The 18,635-nt window shown below is 44.6% G+C and overlaps 1 long non-coding RNA gene across 1 annotated transcript in view; it reads right to left on the reverse strand.

Annotated features, from left to right (window-relative positions):
- smfn overlaps positions 1 to 18,635 on the reverse strand; it is a 79,675-nt gene that overhangs the window by 50,464 nt on the left and 10,576 nt on the right. Inside the window, exons 2-3 of the long non-coding RNA XR_004928213.1 lie at positions 5,227 to 5,310; positions 5,069 to 5,146 (exon numbers count right to left, since the gene is read on the reverse strand). This is a non-coding gene — a long non-coding RNA (small fragment nuclease). The remainder of the gene's footprint in view (positions 1 to 5,068; positions 5,147 to 5,226; positions 5,311 to 18,635) is intronic.

Here is an 18,635-nt window from a genome sequence, read left to right on the forward strand (position 1 = left end):
GAATGTCTGAAATTTGTCTGAAAGGAGTGTGAATCGGGACGTGCAGCGAGACACGCCAGAAAAAAACGCGAACAGTCAGCTGACTGTAAGAGGATGACGCGGTCTGCTCATGCGCTCTTCGTTATCAGATAACCGGGCCAGAAAAAAACAGGCCGAGACCACACCTGGAACTGGTCTGTATTTAGCGCGGTCCGGTTATGTCTAGCTCGGTTCAGTTCAGTCTGCTTAACATTTACACTCGAGTGTTATCTCGGTTACCGAGCTCGGACTGGTCTCGGCTCGGTTAAAAAAGGGTAGTGTAAACGGGGTATTACTTACATCTTAGCAGCATTAAGCAAGTTCTTCCTTCAGACTTTTGTCAAACTGGTTCACAGTCCACTCACCTCTCAACTCTAAAATTTAAATCTCTTCCGTCCCTGTCCTCCAGAAAACCCTCCATAAACTGAAACTAATGCAAGACAGCAGCTTGCACCACTACGCTATCTACTTTACACCTGTACATTAACTTCACTGGCTCCCTGTCACATTCAATATAAATCAAACTTAAGCACATACAAGGCCAACCAAAACTTTGTCCTTTGTCTGACTTCAACTTGCATTCCAAGTGAATGCAAGTTGAAATTATTTGCTATGCTATTTGTCTTTTTATTATTTTATTCAGTACCATGTTTATCCATAGGGTGATCTTAAGGAGCTTATAAATAAAATGTTATATTACAATAAAAGGGAACACATACAAACCACACTACTGAAATACTAAAGACAAGGGAAGTAATTTAATACCAACAAGGGAAGTAATTTAATACCAACTAGGACTAGGACTTTCTGGTCACACACACGGTCGGCTATGGGTACAGGTGCATCAGTTCTGTTGTTTCACATACGGTGACCTGGTCTCAAAGGATCAAATGAGTGGCACTAGGATGCTTGTGAGGGACAATGCGGTACATATAACCAACACTATGATGACGTCATACATTTCATTTTAACACAGATCGCACATTTCAATAATCAGTCTCTGCTGCGCCTTTTATTGCATGACAATTATCGCAACTCACAAGTTTATAAAAAGAGATTTCACTTTTTGGAAGTTAATAAAACTGTTACATTTTAGTCCTGTGACTGGACACCTGTCCAGAATGAACCCAGTGTCCAGCCTCTCGCCCAGTGACTACTGGAGATAGTCAAAAGCACCCCCACAACCCTGTGTTACGTCGAGCTGCATTTCCCCATCAGATACAGCTTTAAGTAACACCTGCACAGATGTTGAACTTTAAAAAGGTGTAATATAATTGTTCTAAGTTTATCAGAAATAAAAAAAATTTTAATTATAAAACTTTTATCCAACTATTCTGCATAAAGTTACATATTGCTGAAGGCAACCTTGGCTGCTGTAGCTTGTCCATCTGGCAGGTGTTTTTGGATTTGAGTTGTGAAAATTGTATTGATGAATGTAACTCTGATCATATCTTCTCTGGATGCACCTGCATAAACTTTCCCATGTGAAAGAAGCTAACATGCTCACAGATTTACTATTGTGTTTTCATTTCCAAGGACAGAGAGGGGAGTTGAGTTAGATAAGAACTGGATCGTACCAGTGGTTCCACTCCCTTGAAGATAACTCCCACATTCTTTGTTCACCCAGAAATGTATAAAAGTTTAGTCTTTTCTTTTTCTCGTTGCTCTGTTTCCTGACTGTGTTAGGGGATAGAGACATTCAAACGCTCATGCCTTTGAATAAATAACTTAAAGACAAACGATGCATCATTTGTTTTCATGAGTGGTGTGCTCACTTATTGCTAATTATTAATATCCATTACAGAGTAAACATGAGTCCATGGAGCAACAGGAGGCTTTTTAGGCTGTCACTTCACATCGTGCTCCACTCCGAGTAAACATAAAAAATAACTTTGCCAAACTTCACAAAATGCTCTCTGGGTGAGGCACGTTTCTCTAGCCTCACCTAGTTAGAAACCATTCTCTGCAAGTTATTTTTTTCTTTTTCTTTTTTGGACATAGTTTCCCTAATAATCTGTATGCATCAAAATCCTTACTTTATTTTACGAGCGTCCTGGTGCGCAGCTGCTCATGACATGGAGCGCTGTATATCGATTGACAGCGGACACAGCTCTCATTGACAATTACTGCAGCTCTGGGTTTTTGTTTCAAAAAAGCACGAGTGAATTATTATTATTTATTTTTTTTCTAATCTTTCCAGTCAAATGCGGGACATTGTTTCAGTTTGCGGGACAGCGGGACAACAGTAAAAAATGAGGGATAATCCCGCACAATCTGGTCCCCCTAGTTTGAGAGGTAAAGAGGTGTGCTGTAGAAAACGTGGGGTATTTATTATGCACATAAAGACACCTGGGGCCCGTTCTTCGTACGTTGCTTAAAACATCCGAGATCAAATAACACATCCAAGATGATTTCATCCGGCTAATCTTGATCCGGCTAATTGGGTTCTTCGAACACACCTGTTGTTTATGATTAGTATGGCTGGATTGAGTTATCTGAGATAACTGCGTGTTCATGCATTTGTTTAAAGGGGAAATGTGTCGATAGTAGAAACAATGATTAGCAACGCTGCTACTGGCTGTTCAGCATGGCCAAAGAACAGCCACAGTTTCTCTCCCAAGCAGAACACCAGATTTAATGGAAGGTTAATCCTAATTTGAGTCATTAATTAAAACGACAGGTAACACCTCAAAGTCTGCTAAAGCCAGGAGAGAGGGCTGGTAAAAAGTAGCAGACAAATTAATGCGTAAATACTGTCCATGGCAGATGTTTCTATAACTTTCTACAGTATGAATTTTTGCTTTTTAATAATTTCATATTTACTTGGTTCTTTTATATCAGAGCCTCCACGGGACTCACTAGAACATGGGGATAAGTAAAAGTGAAATACAAGAATATTCTACAAAATGGTAGCCTTTAATTATTATACTTTATTTTAAAAAGGTCCTTGTTATGTCAAGAGATCCAAATTTCGGTGTCATTCCTTAGACACTGGAAGTAAAGGACACGTGCAAACTGGGAATTTTAACAAAAATAATTCTTTATCTACAAAAAATGAAGTTCTTCCTTTTCCAAGTCATCCACAGTTTACACGTTAAAACTGTATTGTTCCGTATCTAGATAATCCATCCATAGTTTTTCTAATACAATATACTGCTCGACAGGAAGCAAGCCTTTCAAACTAAAACTAAACTTCACAATAAAATGGCCTGAACAGATTTTACTGAATATGATAAAAATAAAAAGCAAACCATCATACATCCATCCATTTTCCGAACCGCTTTATCCCTCATGGGGTCACGGGGGGTGCTGGTGCATATCTTTAGCGTTCACTGGGCGAGAGGCGGGGCACACCCTGGACAGGTCGCCAGTCTGTCACAGGGCAACACAGAGACAAACAGGACAAACAACCATTCACGCACACACTCACACCTAAGGACAATTTGGAGAAGCCAATTAACCTAACAGTCATGTTTTTGGTCTGTGGGAGGAAGCCGGAGTACCCGGAGAGAACCCACGCATGCACAGGGAGAACATGCAAACTCCATGCAGAAAGACCCAGGGGTGTACTCGAACCCAGGACCTTCTTGCTGCAAGGCAACAGCGCTACCCACTGCGCCACTGTGCAGTCATCATACAAATAACTTAAATATTTTCTATTTATGGCTCTAACACCACTCTAAAGCCACTGCTAAATGATGCGTTTGTCTGTTTATAACAGCCACCAAGAAAAATCTTTCTACAATTACACTGTCGCGCTGCGCTAAAGGATCCTGTCTATTGCGCAATACGCTATTGATTCGAAAAACTCTGCAAATTATTCTTGCACCTTCCGCAACAGGTTGCAGTCGTAAAAATGGACATGGCTACGACAGACTTCCCTATCTCCTCCACTTATACAGCTGCAATCTAATCCTGTTTACATGGAATAAGCCTGCTCTCGAGCAGGTTTAAGATGGCGCACATGTTGCTATGACAGCAAGTCCAAGATGAGTTTCGAAGAACCAAACGATCCAAGATCAAGCCAATCGTCAACAATCAAATCCAGCTGAGTTGGCAACGTACGAAGAACGGGCCCCTGGAGGCTTAAGCTATTTGCATCATGACAAACAATCTTCCCATTCTTGTCCGTTTCTCCCAGCAAAGCCCATCTCCATTTATTATTGATACCAAGGTCGACTGTCAATATATCCAACCATTCAACAAAAAGCGCTATCATGCTAAATTAGTGTGAGCTAGCGCGTTACTCTTCGTATTTTAAATAAAAGCATAATAGCGAATGACGAGAAGATCCGTGGTTGGTCGCCTGCGTTTATCAGATAAGTTACTTGAAGTGAGGGAATAAACGCTGAGAACTGAATTGGCCACAGGTGGCAATACCACTGATTACAAGACGAACCAAGAAGGAACTTGTTAGATTTCCGATCCACTGAACTTTCTGGGTTGCTGGTTTGCATAGATCTAAAGAAAACGTTTGACCACCACTACTTTCATTCATGCCATCTCTGGCCAGTTTGAGGTGTTCTTCCAAAAGTTAAAGTGATGTAACACCGACAAACCTCAGACTGGCACATGTCCACTTTGCAAAGGCCTGCCCTAGTCTCTTTCTGATTGGCTAATGTCCCAGCTCTGCCAGTTTTCATTGGTTGAGAACGGCTTCAGTTTAAAACCTTGAAGAGAAAGTCTAAACGGCACCAAGTGCATCTATTTTTTGCTCTCATTTTCCAATTGACAGAAATCCATTGCAGCGACGTAGAACTTTAACCCTTGCCCTAAAACTAAGCATTAGTCTAATTTGCATAGTGTGGACCTTGCAAAATGTCCTCACAATACCAATTGTCCACACAACATTGGTCTACTGTCAAGTTTTGGTCCGCAAACCATAGACAAACAAGTACACACACATATTTTTTCGTTACCATTTCTTGCAGATTTCCGAGCGGCCGAATTAGAGTAGGGTCAGTGTAAAAGGGGCTAAACTGTTCATTAGAAAGAACACAAACCAAATGTCAACTGATATCATCTGTAGGTGTTTAGGATGAGTGGCTACCTTTCCATGATGCTCTTTACACCAGTCTGACATTCTGTCCAGCAGCTCGTCTGGTTGGTTGATGATCATGGTTGGTCCCTGCCAAGCAACCAACAACAACTGAGTTTTATTTACAAGTCAAGCAGAGGTCATACATACATACACTTTATTTGTATTACCTCTGCTATAATGTTCAGCTCACAATCTGTGATGATGCAGGCCATTTCAATGATTTGGTCCTTGTCAAGGTCTAAACCTGTCATCTTTAAAGGAAAAAAAACAGAATAAAGCTGTCAAATGTGTCAGTTTAGTTTCACTTCTAGGTCTTTAGTACTCATAATTGTTTCATAAGCAGATGCTAATAAGATATTTAGGCCCGAGCAGCGAAGCGCTGCGAAGACCTATTGTTTCTGTAGTATTAATTAGGCCCGAGCAGCAAAGCGTTGCGAAGGCCTATTGTTTTCGTAATGTTTCTCCTCCTTTTCTTCTTCTTTATTATTATTATTATTATTATTATTATTATTATTATTATTAGGCCCGAGCAGCGCTAGCCTTTTCAAAAGGACCCTTTGCTATTAACTTATTTCATCGTAGAGAGATGAAATTTGGTAGTTGCAGAGCTCAACAAGACGCTCAGAATTTACAATTAATGTCATAGTGCAAGTATCACAGGAAATTGGCCATTTAAGATTGAAGGTCTGATTTTGACCCCATTTTTGACGTTTACAGCATTGGTATTTGATCGAACTCCACCTAGGGATTTCGAGCGATCAGATTGAAACTCGGTCAGTCTGATCAAAAGGCATGGCCTATTAAAAGTTATCAAAACAGTTATCAAAATCTCCTACAGAGAAACACGTAGAGGCACCAAACTTTCCGTGATTGATCATCATCAGGACTTCTACAATATCCAATGGTCAAATGATGACATCACTTAGGCCACGCCCCCTGACAACAGGAAGTGTCATGTTTTGCTGTAAACAGTCGCTATGTTACCCCTCTGAGCTAATCAACATCAAACTGTGTCCAGAGACAGAAGACATATTGGTGTGTTGTGGATTCCAGCCCCAAGTGGATTCGATGAAGCAGGGGGGCGTGGCAGTGTGGCGAGGTCACCTCAAACGCCGCTGCCATACGTTTGGCTCTGAATTCCACAGTTTTGGGCCGAGCTGCTTAAAACTCACTTGGTGCATCCTTATCTACCCTCCCCCCTCCGACAGGAATCCATAACAAACTTTGGTGGGCGTGACCTAATGCCTCAACGGCGCCACCTAGCAATTTTCAAAGGACCCTTTGCTATTCAGTTACTTCGTTGTGGAGACATGAAATTTGGTACAGTTGCAGAGCTCAACAAGATGCTGAGAATTTACAATTAATGTCAGTAAAAGTATCACAGGAAGTTGGCCATTTTAGATTGAAGGTCTGATTTTGACTCCATTTTTGACGTTTACAGCATTGGTATTTGATCGAACTCCTCCTAGGGTCCTCCTAGGGATTTCGAGTGATCGGCTTGAAACTCGGTCAGTCCGATCATAGGGCATGGCCAATTAAAAGTTATCAAAACGGTGAGTCTTTGAGCATGCTGAAGGGGGGTTAGCAGGGGTCAAAGTTTACCTATTCGCTACAAAAATAAAACTGTTATATCTCCAACACAGAAACACACAGAGGCACCAAACTATCTGTGATTGATCATCATCAGGTCTCCTATAATATCCAATTGTCAAATCATGACATCACTTAGGCCACTCCCCCTGACAACAGAAAGTGTCATGTTTTGCTGTGAACGGTTCCTATGTTACCCCTCTGAGCTAATCAACATCAAACTGTGTCCAGAGACAGAAGACATATTGGTGTGTTGTGGATTCCAGACCCAAGTGGATTCGATGGAGCAGGGGGGTGTGGTGCCGTGGTGAAGTCACCTCAAACGCCGCTGCCATACGTTTGGCTCTGAATTCCACAGTTTTGGGCCAAGCTGCCTAAAGCTCACTTGAATGCATCCTTATCCATCCCCTGATAGGAATCCATAACAAACTTTGGTGGGCGTGACCTAATTTCTCTATAGCGCTCCCTAGAATATTTTAAAATCAGCCCCAAGCCATGCTTTAAGCTAGAATTACAAAAGTTGGTACACAACATACACATGTGGAATATTGCTAAAGTAACACCGTCCGTCCATTTTCTTCCGCTGATCCGAGGTGGGGTCGCGGGGTGATATATTAAAGAGTTATTTTTGTTCTTTGACTATGTATTTTGGGAAAAACTGGTTCGTTTTAAACTAAGAGCAACATACATGCTCGTGCCTGTTATGTTGCTCACATAAAACTAAGAACCACATGTGTTATTGTGCTATAACTTGTTTTAACTTGTGGTGGGAACCTATGACAATGTGTTGTGGGAAAGACTGATTCTGTATTCTTATTTTGTTTGATTTGTTGTATGCAATATTATTTTGCTTCGCACACTGCTGAGATGCTGGGAACGGGTTCTGTTTGGGAAACATGCTTAGGGAGGCAGGGCAGCTGTGGAGTGAGAGATGGCCACTCTCGCTCCACATCTGACTCTTTGTTTACAAGTATATAAAGTGGAGACTGCCCTCAGCCCGGTGAGTCTGCCGTGAGTTCGTGTGTGGAATACCGGCATCGTGAACGCTGATCTTAACCTAGGACTGAGGGCTCCCAGTTCGTGTCAATGGTAAGAGCTGATTCTGAGAATCTGTTGAGCGTCACGTTTGTTTGAAAGCTTGTTGCTTTAATGCTTGCTACTTTGCGTGTGTGAAGAGCTAGTTGTTTTGATGTGCTGTATTCTGTGGGGAATAATAATAAATGTGTGCCTTATATTCTAACAGAAACAGTGTTTGAGTCCTTATTTGTGTTTGCCGATCTCTCCCGATCCTGAAATAAACATTTCATAAAACATTTTGGCGTTGTCGGCAGGATTGGAGGAGAGACTACAATACACAAATATGTTTAGAAATATGTTTAAAAGGAGAAATAAGAACTCTGATGAGAAAATTCAGAGGGAAGAGGTAGTTCCCGGATGGGAGTTTCCTCATTCTAAGCAGATAGCGCTGTGTTTGCGCGATGGTGGGGGCCGACCGGAGCCGTGGGGTGGTCAGCTGGAGGCAGCGGGACCCGAAGAATTATTGGCAGTGTTGCAGAAGATTGAGGTGCAAAAAAAGGCTCCGGTGGACGGATTACAGAGGCGCTTGTGGATTTGTGCTACGGCATGGAAGCAGCAGTATGAAGCTGGCCAACAATTAAAAACTCAGCAGTTAAAAGACAGACAGGCAATGACTGAGCTGCAGTCTGCTGAGTTGCTGTATCGGCAGCATGTACAAATGCTGACTAATCAGCTGGAACAGATGACCAGTGTCGCAGAAAAAGCTGTGGCCCAGGTGTCTGTGTTAACAAGGAAAACACAGGGGAAAAAACCCCGCCGTTTTCCTCTGAAAAAAGTCAGTTCGTTTGTAGCTGGATTGGGGTCTGGTTGGGATCCCGAAAGCTGGGATGGTAATATGTGGGACGATGAGGAGGACAGTGATTCTGGAGGTCCTCCAGATCCACGTCCTTTCCCTCCATTGGGGGTTAAACCCGTCGTCCGAAGGAGAAGAGAGCAGCAGCATGTACCCGCAGCCTTCCGGCAGCGACTAGATTCTCAAGGTAATGATGTACTTGATGCTGCGGGACAACCTGTTATGGAATGGGTGGAACAGCCGCAGCCGCCGGCGGTGTCACGGACCATAACAGAAGATTACTCGCAGGATGAAGTTGCTCATATCACTAAAAAATTAAGGCAGCATCCGGGTGAACCCACTGATCTATGGGTGGCTCGATTGCTGGATGAAGGTGCAGAACAGATTGAAATAGATCACGGAGATGGCATGGCTTTTGGTGGTCTGAGCACTGATGGGAATGTAAATGCTAATTATAGGCAGGAAGTGAGAAATTTGGGGGATCAGGCGAGATCATTGTTTGACGTGTGGTCTGAGGCAGTACGAGCAACATGTCCCAATGTATCTGATTGGCCCGTAATCTCTGGACCATGGTTAACATTAAAGGAGTGTGTGCAGAGGCTGACGAGGCTGTGTGTGCGTGATTTGTTACCAGTGGGGATGGTGGCTGGATATCAGCAAGTGGCTGTTCCAAAGGTGGTGAGAGATCAGTTGATTAAAACTGCCCCACAGCATTATCGGGCAGCTATGCTTACTGTGATGCTGGGAGCTCCAGATGCCCCGATGGAAACCATCAAGGCTCGGATTTTGGAGCTGGGGAATCTGGGAGAATGGGGCAAGCAGGAGGAATGCAGACCACGAGTTCAACCGACTCCGGTCCGCAGGCCGCAAAGGGAGCGGGGGAGAAATGAACAAGGTCCACCACGTAACATGTTGTGGAGGGCACTGATTAATGCTGGGGTGCCTGCTTCAGAGATACACGCATTGCCTACTGATGAGTTGAGACAGATGTGTCAAAGAAGAGGCTTAAAAGTTAACTGTGCAGGATTTGGTGCTGAACTGGACCCGTTAAATTCTTTGATTCAGCTGTTGCTAGAGGCGATTCATCCCACAACATCGGCTCCACCTGCTGAAGAATCTGAGCCTGTTGTGCGTAGAAAACCTGCTAAGGTGGTTGAGATTGAGGTGTCAGAGTCTGAGGAATCCTCGGGTAAAGAGGTGAAAGTAAGGAGAGTGAGGAAAAGGAAAAGAAAGAACAAAGATAGAAGGAGTAGCAACATGTACCCTGATCTGACGGATCTGTTGGAGTTTAACTAGGATGAAGGCCGAGCCCCGCCAATTCAGATCACGAATTGGTCAATTGATGATATAAGAACGACATGTCGAATGGATTTATCACATTCCATATTATCTGTAGGCTGCTGGGCTGATTGTGAGAGTGAATGGACTGTTGAAAGAATTTTTGAAAAAAAATGTGTGTCTGATAATCATGACTTAACAGATTGGAAGTCTAAATTGATGCAAGCATTGGCCCAATTGAATAATAGGCCAATTGCTCCAGGGGCAGATTTTCTGTCTCTGCATTTGACAAACTGAGAAACCGCTCAGGATTATGTGTGCATAAGAGAGTAAAAATAAATAAACAATAAAACTTGTGATTTTATCTGAATGGAAAATGTATTAATGTACATGTAAATGTTTAGTACAGGAGTTAAAAATAGTTCAGCATTAAATTCACCTACATTTATTTACACATTTGTTTATACATTGTGTAAACAGGCATTTTATGGCACAAGGATGTGGTCATTCCAATTCTGAAAAGTGCTTGAAGAAGAAAATTTTATCTGGGAAGAAGCACAGCAAAGAGCATTAGATTTGGCTAAGAAAGCCATACAACAAGCTGTGTCATTGTGAAAGATTATGTCCGGGCCTGTGGAGTTGCAGGCCTCAGCTGTTAATGACAATACAAGCTAAAGTGATTGATGGGGATTATCAAGGAGAAAATCCCTGGTAATTGAGAAAGAAGAAAAACTAGCACAACTGCTAGTGGAACCCTGTGAAATGACAGAGGTTCAAGGGGTGGCTGCCCCCACTAACATCACTGTAAGAGGAACAGGGGGGTTTGGCTCAACAGATAAACCAAGAGCCAAAGTTTGGGTGAGACAAAAAAAAAATGGTCCACCTAGACCAGCTGAAATCATTTCACAAGGCAGTGATGCAACAGTGTCAGTATTTTACTCAGGGGAGGAAAAAAATGGATAAATGTTATGTAAGAGAAAACTAATTTTATTCTTTTGTCTTATAGCAATACTAATTTTGATTTCAGATCCATGTTTCCGTGGGATCTGCTAATTGGATGACCCGAGGGACAGCGCGATGGCGGACGTCCCAAACAGAGGGAGGCACCACAGGGCTGGTGCAGGATTTGGGGCCATCATCCTCCATGTCCTCGCTGCCATGGTCCTGCTGGCACACATCTGTTGAGCAGAAGCACCAGGCCGGATCCTGAAAGAAGTGGTTCAGCCGTATCAACTGTGATGGGGAGACAGCACGCGCAACGGAATCCAGGATGACTACACATGCTCTCGGTGGCGTGTAGGAAGCATACCAGTAGTCTTCAAGGGATGTAACGATAAAGTGGATTCAAGAAGAGGTTTGTGCCAATATGAATCATCTACAGAACGAGCGTGTAAGAAGACACACACTCAAATTGCACCTGCTGCACACACTTGTCAACAAATGGCACAATCGAGGATAACAAATAAAGTTCACTGGAAAGTTTTTTTTTTTTTTTTTTTTTTTTTTTTTTTTTCCCCTCCTCTGCCAACATGCACTAGGACGAAACGTGCATGGTGGGACACTTTGCTTGGTGGAACAGGTACTGTGTTAAGTGTTTCCAACGCTTTTTGACAATAACATAACAAGAACTATGTTATTAAACACTGGACAGCATGCATCAAGAGCTGTTCATCAGATTGGAATATGGATGCCTACTGTTGTAACATCACAGGAGGAAACTGCAAAGATCTTCATTAAAGAACTGAACTGGCAAATAAAAATGTGGAACACGACAGCAGAAGTGTTAACGAACATTTCTGTAGGTTTGAACTGGACGGTATGTAACGTACAAATGATGCACGCTCATATGCAACAAGAACGATTTAAGCGTGTGGTTATTATCGAAAATTTCCACGAATGGAGACATCTATGGAACATTAGTAGTAAAAGTTGGTTACAACTAGAACCACAGAAGACCTATTGTAATGCTACTATGTGTGAAGGACATTGGATCGATAATACTACTGTATGTCATTATTATATATTGCCCGTAGTGACTGTACAGGGGTATTGGTTTTTGAAACTGGATGGTGATTGGTTTGGCCCACAGACAAACTACACCTATGACCTGGATCTATGCGAGACTGCTGATAGAGGGATGGTATGTATGCTACAACAAGGACATCTTAACCCATGTTTAACCGGAGACGAGGTGTTATGTGATTGGACTCATGAACCTGCTAGAGAAACAATAAAGAGTCATCCTCAATTACCTCAGGTGCCTTTCGTTGGGTGTTTTGATGTATACATCTGGAGTTGGAATAACGTGACCTATCAATTAACCAATTTCACTATCTCCCTGGATTGGTTCAAATGCGCATTGAATCAGTCTACGGAACTAAATTGCTTAGTTAAATCACACAGGTCCAACATTTCCACCTTAAAGGTGTCTACATTGATGGCCCAAGGACAGGTTCTGCATGCGGCTAAGTTAATAGAGCAATCATCTGCACATCATTGGTGGGACATTTTTAATGGAATGTCTGTTTCTGCTCGAAACTATGTAGTACCTCCTTTGCTTTTGCTTATCATTGTTATTATAGTGTTAACCTCATGTAATGTTTGAAGATTATAATCAAAAAGTGGTGTGGGACGGAAAGGATAACTTTGCTGATGAAAATAGACCTTGGGGATGGTTTTTCCAAAATTAGGTTTTGTCAAAGACCAAGGGGTGGAATGATATATTAAAGAGTTATTTTTGTTCTTTGACTATGTATTTTGGGAAAAACTGGTTCGTTTTAAACTAAGAGCAACATACATGCTCGTGCCTGTTATGTTGCTCACATAAAACTAAGAACCACATGTGTTATTGTGCTATAACTTGTTTTAACTTGTGGTGGGAACCTATGACAATGTGTTGTGGGAAAGACTGATTCTGTATTCTTATTTTGTTTGATTTGTTGTATGCAATATTATTTTGCTTCGCACACTGCTGAGATGCTGGGAACGGGTTCTGTTTGGGAAACATGCTTAGGGAGGCAGGGCAGCTGTGGAGTGAGAGATGGCCACTCTCGCTCCACATCTGACTCTTTGTTTACAAGTATATAAAGTGGAGACTGCCCTCAGCCCGGTGAGTCTGCCGTGAGTTCGTGTGTGGAATACCGGCATCGTGAACGCTGATCTTAACCTAGGACTGAGGGCTCCCAGTTCGTGTCAATGGTAAGAGCTGATTCTGAGAATCTGTTGAGCGTCACGTTTGTTTGAAAGCTTGTTGCTTTAATGCTTGCTACTTTGCGTGTGTGAAGAGCTAGTTGTTTTGATGTGCTGTATTCTGTGGGGAATAATAATAAATGTGTGCCTTATATTCTAACAGAAACAGTGTTTGAGTCCTTATTTGTGTTTGCCGATCTCTCCCGATCCTGAAATAAACATTTCATAAAACACGGGGGTAGCAGCTTCAGTAGGGAGGCCCAGACGTCCCTCTCCCCAGCCACTTGCGCCACCTCCTCCTGGGGAATCCCAAGGCGTTCCCAGGCCAGCCGGGAGACATAGTCCCTCCAGCGTGTCCTGGGTCTTCCCCTGGGCCTCCTCCTGGTGAGAGGTGCCCAGAACACCTCACCAGGGAGGCGTCCGGGAGGCATCCTAACCAGATGCCCGAGCCACTTCAACTGGCTCCTCTCGACGTGGAGGAGCAGCGGCTCTACTCGGAGTCCTCCCTGGATGACTGAGCTCCTCACCCTATCTCTAAGGGAGAGCCCAGACACACTACGGAGAAAACTCATTTCGGCCGATTGTATCCGGGATCTCGTTCTTTCGGTCACGACCCAAAGCTCGTGACCATAGATGAGGGTAGGAATGTAAATCGAGAACTTTGCCTTTTGGCTCAGCTCTCTCTTCACCACGGATCGGTATATCGCCCGCTACACAGCAGACGCTGCACCAATCCTCCTGTCGATCTCCCGCTCCATCTTCCCCTCATTCGTGAACAAGACCCCAAGATACTTGAACTCCTCCACTAGGGGCAGTACATCCTCCCCAACCCGGAGGAGGCACTCTACCCTTTTCCGGTTCAAGACCATGGTCTCCGATTTGGAGGCACTGATTTTCATCCCGGCCGCTTCGCACTCAGCTGCGAACCACTCCAGTGAGAGCTGTAGATAACGCCCTGATGACGCCAATAGGACCAGGTCATCCGCAAATAGCAGAGACACAATCCTAAGGCCACCAAAACGGATCCCCTCAACACCTTGGCTGCGCCTAGAAATTCTGTCCAAAAAAGTTATGAACAGAATCGGTGACAAAAGGCAACCTTGGCGGAGTCCAACTCTCACCGGAAATGAGTCCAACTTACTGCCAGCAACGCGGACCAGACTCTGACACCGGTCATACAGAAACCTGACAGTCCTTATTAAAGGGCCCGGTACTCCATACTCCCGGAGTATGGAGTACCGGGCCCATACTCCGGGACCCCCCACAGGTACCCCCCACAGTACCCCCACAGTACCCCCCACAGGATCCCTCAGGGGACATGGTCGAATGCCTTCTCCAGATCCACAAAACACATGTAGACTGGTTGGGCAAACTCCCATGCCCCCTCCAGGATCCTGCTGAGGGTGTAGAGCTGATCCAGTGTTCCACGGCCAGGACGAAAACCACACTGCTCTTCCTGAATCCGAGATTCGATTATCCGACGTACCCTCCTTTCCAGAACCCCTGAATAGACCTTACCAGGGAGGCTTAAGAGTGTGATTCCTCTGTAGTTGGAACACACCCTCCGGTCCCCCTTTTTAAATAGGGGGACCACTACCCCAGTCTGCCAATCCAGGGGAACTAACCCCGATGTCCATGCAATGCTGCAGAGCCGCATTAACCAACACAGACCCACAACATCCAGAGCCTTAAGGTACTCAGGGCGAATCTCATCCACCTCCGGGGCCTTGCCACCGAGGAGCTTTTTAACAACCTCGGCAACCTCAGCATCAGAGATTGGAGAACCCGACCCAGAGTCCTCAGGCTCTGCTTCCACAATGGAAGACGTGTTGGTGGGATTAAGGAGGTCTTAAAAGTATTCCGCCCTCCGAAGCACGACATCCCGAGTCGAGGTCAGCAGCACACCACCCTCACTATAAACAGTGTTGGTACTGCACTGCTTCCCCTTCCTGAGACGCTGGATAGTGGACCAGAATCACTTCGAAGCCATACGGAAGTCTTTCTCCATGGCCTCTCCGAACTCTTCCCACGCCAGAGTTTTTGCCTCGACGACCAGCCGAGCCGTCTGCCGCTTGGACTGCCGGTACACATCAGCTGCTTTTGGACTCCCACAGGCCAAAAAAGCCCGGTAGGACTCCTTCAGCTTGACGGCTTTTGTCGCCGCTGGTGTCCACCAGCGTGTTTTAGGATTGCCGCCAGACAACCTTGCGGCCACAGCTCCGACTAGCCGCCTCAACAATAGAGGCGTAGAACATGGTCCATTCAGACTCAATGTCCCCCGCCTTCCTCGGGACGTGTTCAAAGCTCTCCCGGAGGTGGGAGTTAAAGCTCCGACTCATGGGGGACTCTGCAAGACGTTCCCAGCAAACCCTCACAATACGTTTGGGCCTGCCATGTCTGACCGGCTTCCTCCCCCACCATCGGAGCCAATTCACCACCAGGTAGTGGTCGGTGGAGAGCTCCGCTCCTCTCTTCACCCGAGTGTCCAAGACATGCGGCCGCAGGTCAGATGAAACGACAACAAAGTCGATCATTGAACTACGGCCTAGGGTGTCCTGGTGCCAACAGCACATATGGACACCCTTATGCCTGAACATGGTGTTTGTGATGGACAATCCATGACGAGCACAGAAGTCCAACAACAGAACACCACTCGAGTTCAGATCAGGTGGGCCGTTCCTCCCAACCACGCCCCTCCAGGTCCCACTGTCATTGCCCACGTGAGCGTTGAAGTCCCCTAGACGAGGGAATCCCCAGGAGGGGCACTCTCCAGTACCCCCTCCAAGGACTCCAAAAAGGGTGGGTAATCTGAACTGCTGTTTGGCGCATAAGCGCACACAACATTCAGAACCCGTCCCCCCACACAAATGTGGAGGGAGGCCACCTTCTCATTCACCGGGGATAACCCCAACGTACAGGCACCGAGATGGGGGGCAACAAGTATGCCTACCCCAGCTCGGCGTCTCTTACCTGGGGCAACTCCAGAGTGGAAGAATGTCCAGCCCCTCTCAAGGAGACTGGTTGCAGACCCAGAGCCATGCGTCGAGGTGAGCCCGAATATCTCTAGTCGGAACCTCTCAACCTTGCGCACTAGCTTAGGCTCCTTCCCCACCAGAGAGGTGACATTCCACATCCCAAGAGCCAACTTCTGCTAAAGTAACACTTTAGCAATATTCCAATTGCTAAAGTGTTACTTTTACATTATTACTTTGAGGTGTGTATCCATCAATTTAACTGTCAAACTTTCATAAAAGCTATCTTAATGCAAGAAACGAAACCCTTAAACAAATGAAATAACAATTAACTTTAAATACCTAAAAAGGTTTTATTAACTTTTCACATGAAGCTGGATTACAGCTAGTAAGAAAGCTTTGATTAAATTGGTATACTAATGTTTAAATCAGGGGTGTCAAACGTACGGCCCGTGGGCCGAATCCGGCCCGCCGAACAATTTAGTCCAACCTGGTGGCCAAATGCATTATCATTATTCAACGGCTGTATCTCCTTGCTGCATCAACCGATATGCACCAGATTGTTTGTGAGTCGTGGGGGAGCGCTGCCCAGTGCGTTTGTGTGTATCTCCCGGTGGACAAGCGGGGAAAATGCGTGACAGCTTCAGCAGTCACGCATTCAAACAAAAAATTATTTTATTTTTCAGGTGAACCCAAAACATACTGCCTTGTTTCCATAGTGACACTTTGATACAACTTGCTATGGGTCTGCCTTGATTCAATTTGGAGTGGGTGGTTTTGCATCATAACTGAATATGGTGCCAATGTGAGCACAGTTGTCACAACAAGGTGGTGCTGTAAGACAGAAAGGCGATGTCTGAAATTAATGTTTGTGCACCTCTTCACTGGACCAAGGCAAGGGAAGTTTATTTATAAAGCTCATTTCAGTAAAAAGCCAATTCAAAGTGTTGACCATCCTTAATGATTTGGGTGGTTCCATCTTCATTCCACCGGTAGCTTCTGTAGTTGTTTAGGTTTTTAAATATGGCGGGTTTTATTCTAGTTTTGAAGTCACTCTTGTTACGCAAATAGGGTCTCTACCCCCTAGCCAATCACCGACAACCTTCTTACGTGGCGTCTTCAGGCCGACCTATTGTGCTTGGAACCACATTATAGTATGTACTAAAAATAGTAACTGATCCACATAACTATTATCAATGGAAAGGCCTTAAAAGCGACACATACGTGTGGTGAGTGAGTGTGTGCACTACGCCCCCCCCCCCCTTTTTGTAGGAGTGTTTGCATGCCCGCAGGGGCACTTGGGTCGGAACGTGTGAATGTGACTGTGTGTACGTGTTTTTTTGTTTGTCTTTCTGGGAGGTTGGGTTAGGACTGCCCCCTCTTCTGGGATGTCTCAAGTCTCCACTAAGTGTAGAGCCCACCCCCATCCTGCTCTCCTCCATTGGCTGGTGCCTTAGCCCGCTGGTGAGTTGGTGGTCCACGGTGTGTGAGGCTGGGTGCTTGGGCAGGCACCGGCTCGCTCCTGGCGGCTGCTTCGCGGGGCCTGGGCCTGTGGCTCTGTCTGGGCTTTCCCTGTGTTGGTCCCTCTTGGGCACCTTAGCTCGGGGAGTCCCTGGGCATCTGGTTCCCCTGATGTCTGCCTTGGTGCACTGGGGGGGTAAGGTCTTTGGCTCCTCACAACCGCTGCAGGGCATTTTTCTTATGGAGAAAACACCTACAGGCACTTGTAATCAGATGCTTACAGATTCACTTCTATACAGAAAACCCCTATTATTATGTTTGGCTGTCACTTTATACATTTCACATTAAGTCATACTGTATATTCTTCAGTGATGGTTGTTTGTACCAGTAATATGTTATCAGCTAGTTGTGCTTTTCTTTAACATCTCTCTTTGCAGGTGAAGAAGCAGACAGAGGATGTTGTATTATTGTTTCCCTTTTCTCTCCACTTTCACCTTTTCTTCTTTTTTTCTCTTCTACGTTCTTGTTTTAGTGTCCATATAACATGGAATATTCCCTGCATAAATTATAATAAAGCTACTTGCATGTAGGGGTGGGAGATATATTGAATATACTCGATGTATCTCAAGTTTTCCTCCGCGCAATGGTTAAAATTACTTTACTGCGACCATAACGTACATTTTCATGGCAAGATTGAGCCGCTGTATTTAATTCACTGTGATATTAGTTTTTCCCACATGCTGTGAATGCATCACTTGCTCCTCCTCCAAACCACAAAGAGTTCTGGCACACACACAACAACAACAAAACAACGTAAGTAAACTCGTGCGCTTACTTACGTTGACGAGACAGCAAGAACTATGGTGACAGTTGCCGTTTCAGGTAAATAAGAAAATTAGTCTGAAGAGAAACAGCACTGGGTCAATAATATGGCAGTGGTTTTGATTTCAGAAGAAGGATCTCGAACAAAATGCGGGAATTTGCAAAACATGCCGTAACACCATTGCCAAAAAGATAGCAGTAGGACAAATTTGTTCCATCTAAAAAGTCATCCAGTGCAAAATGAAGACTCTTGTAAACTCTGCATGTCGACACCCCCACACACATCGAAGGAAACTTTAATTAAAACTGGTGTCTTCTTTTGCTAAATCCCATATGACAGAAAAAATTTTTTTCTTGTTTAAAATTTCCCGGCACCTAAAGAGCAACGGAAATA

Source organism: Fundulus heteroclitus, unplaced genomic scaffold (genome assembly GCF_011125445.2).
Source record: "Fundulus heteroclitus isolate FHET01 unplaced genomic scaffold, MU-UCD_Fhet_4.1 scaffold_109, whole genome shotgun sequence".
Taxonomy (NCBI): Eukaryota; Metazoa; Chordata; class Actinopteri; order Cyprinodontiformes; family Fundulidae; genus Fundulus; species Fundulus heteroclitus.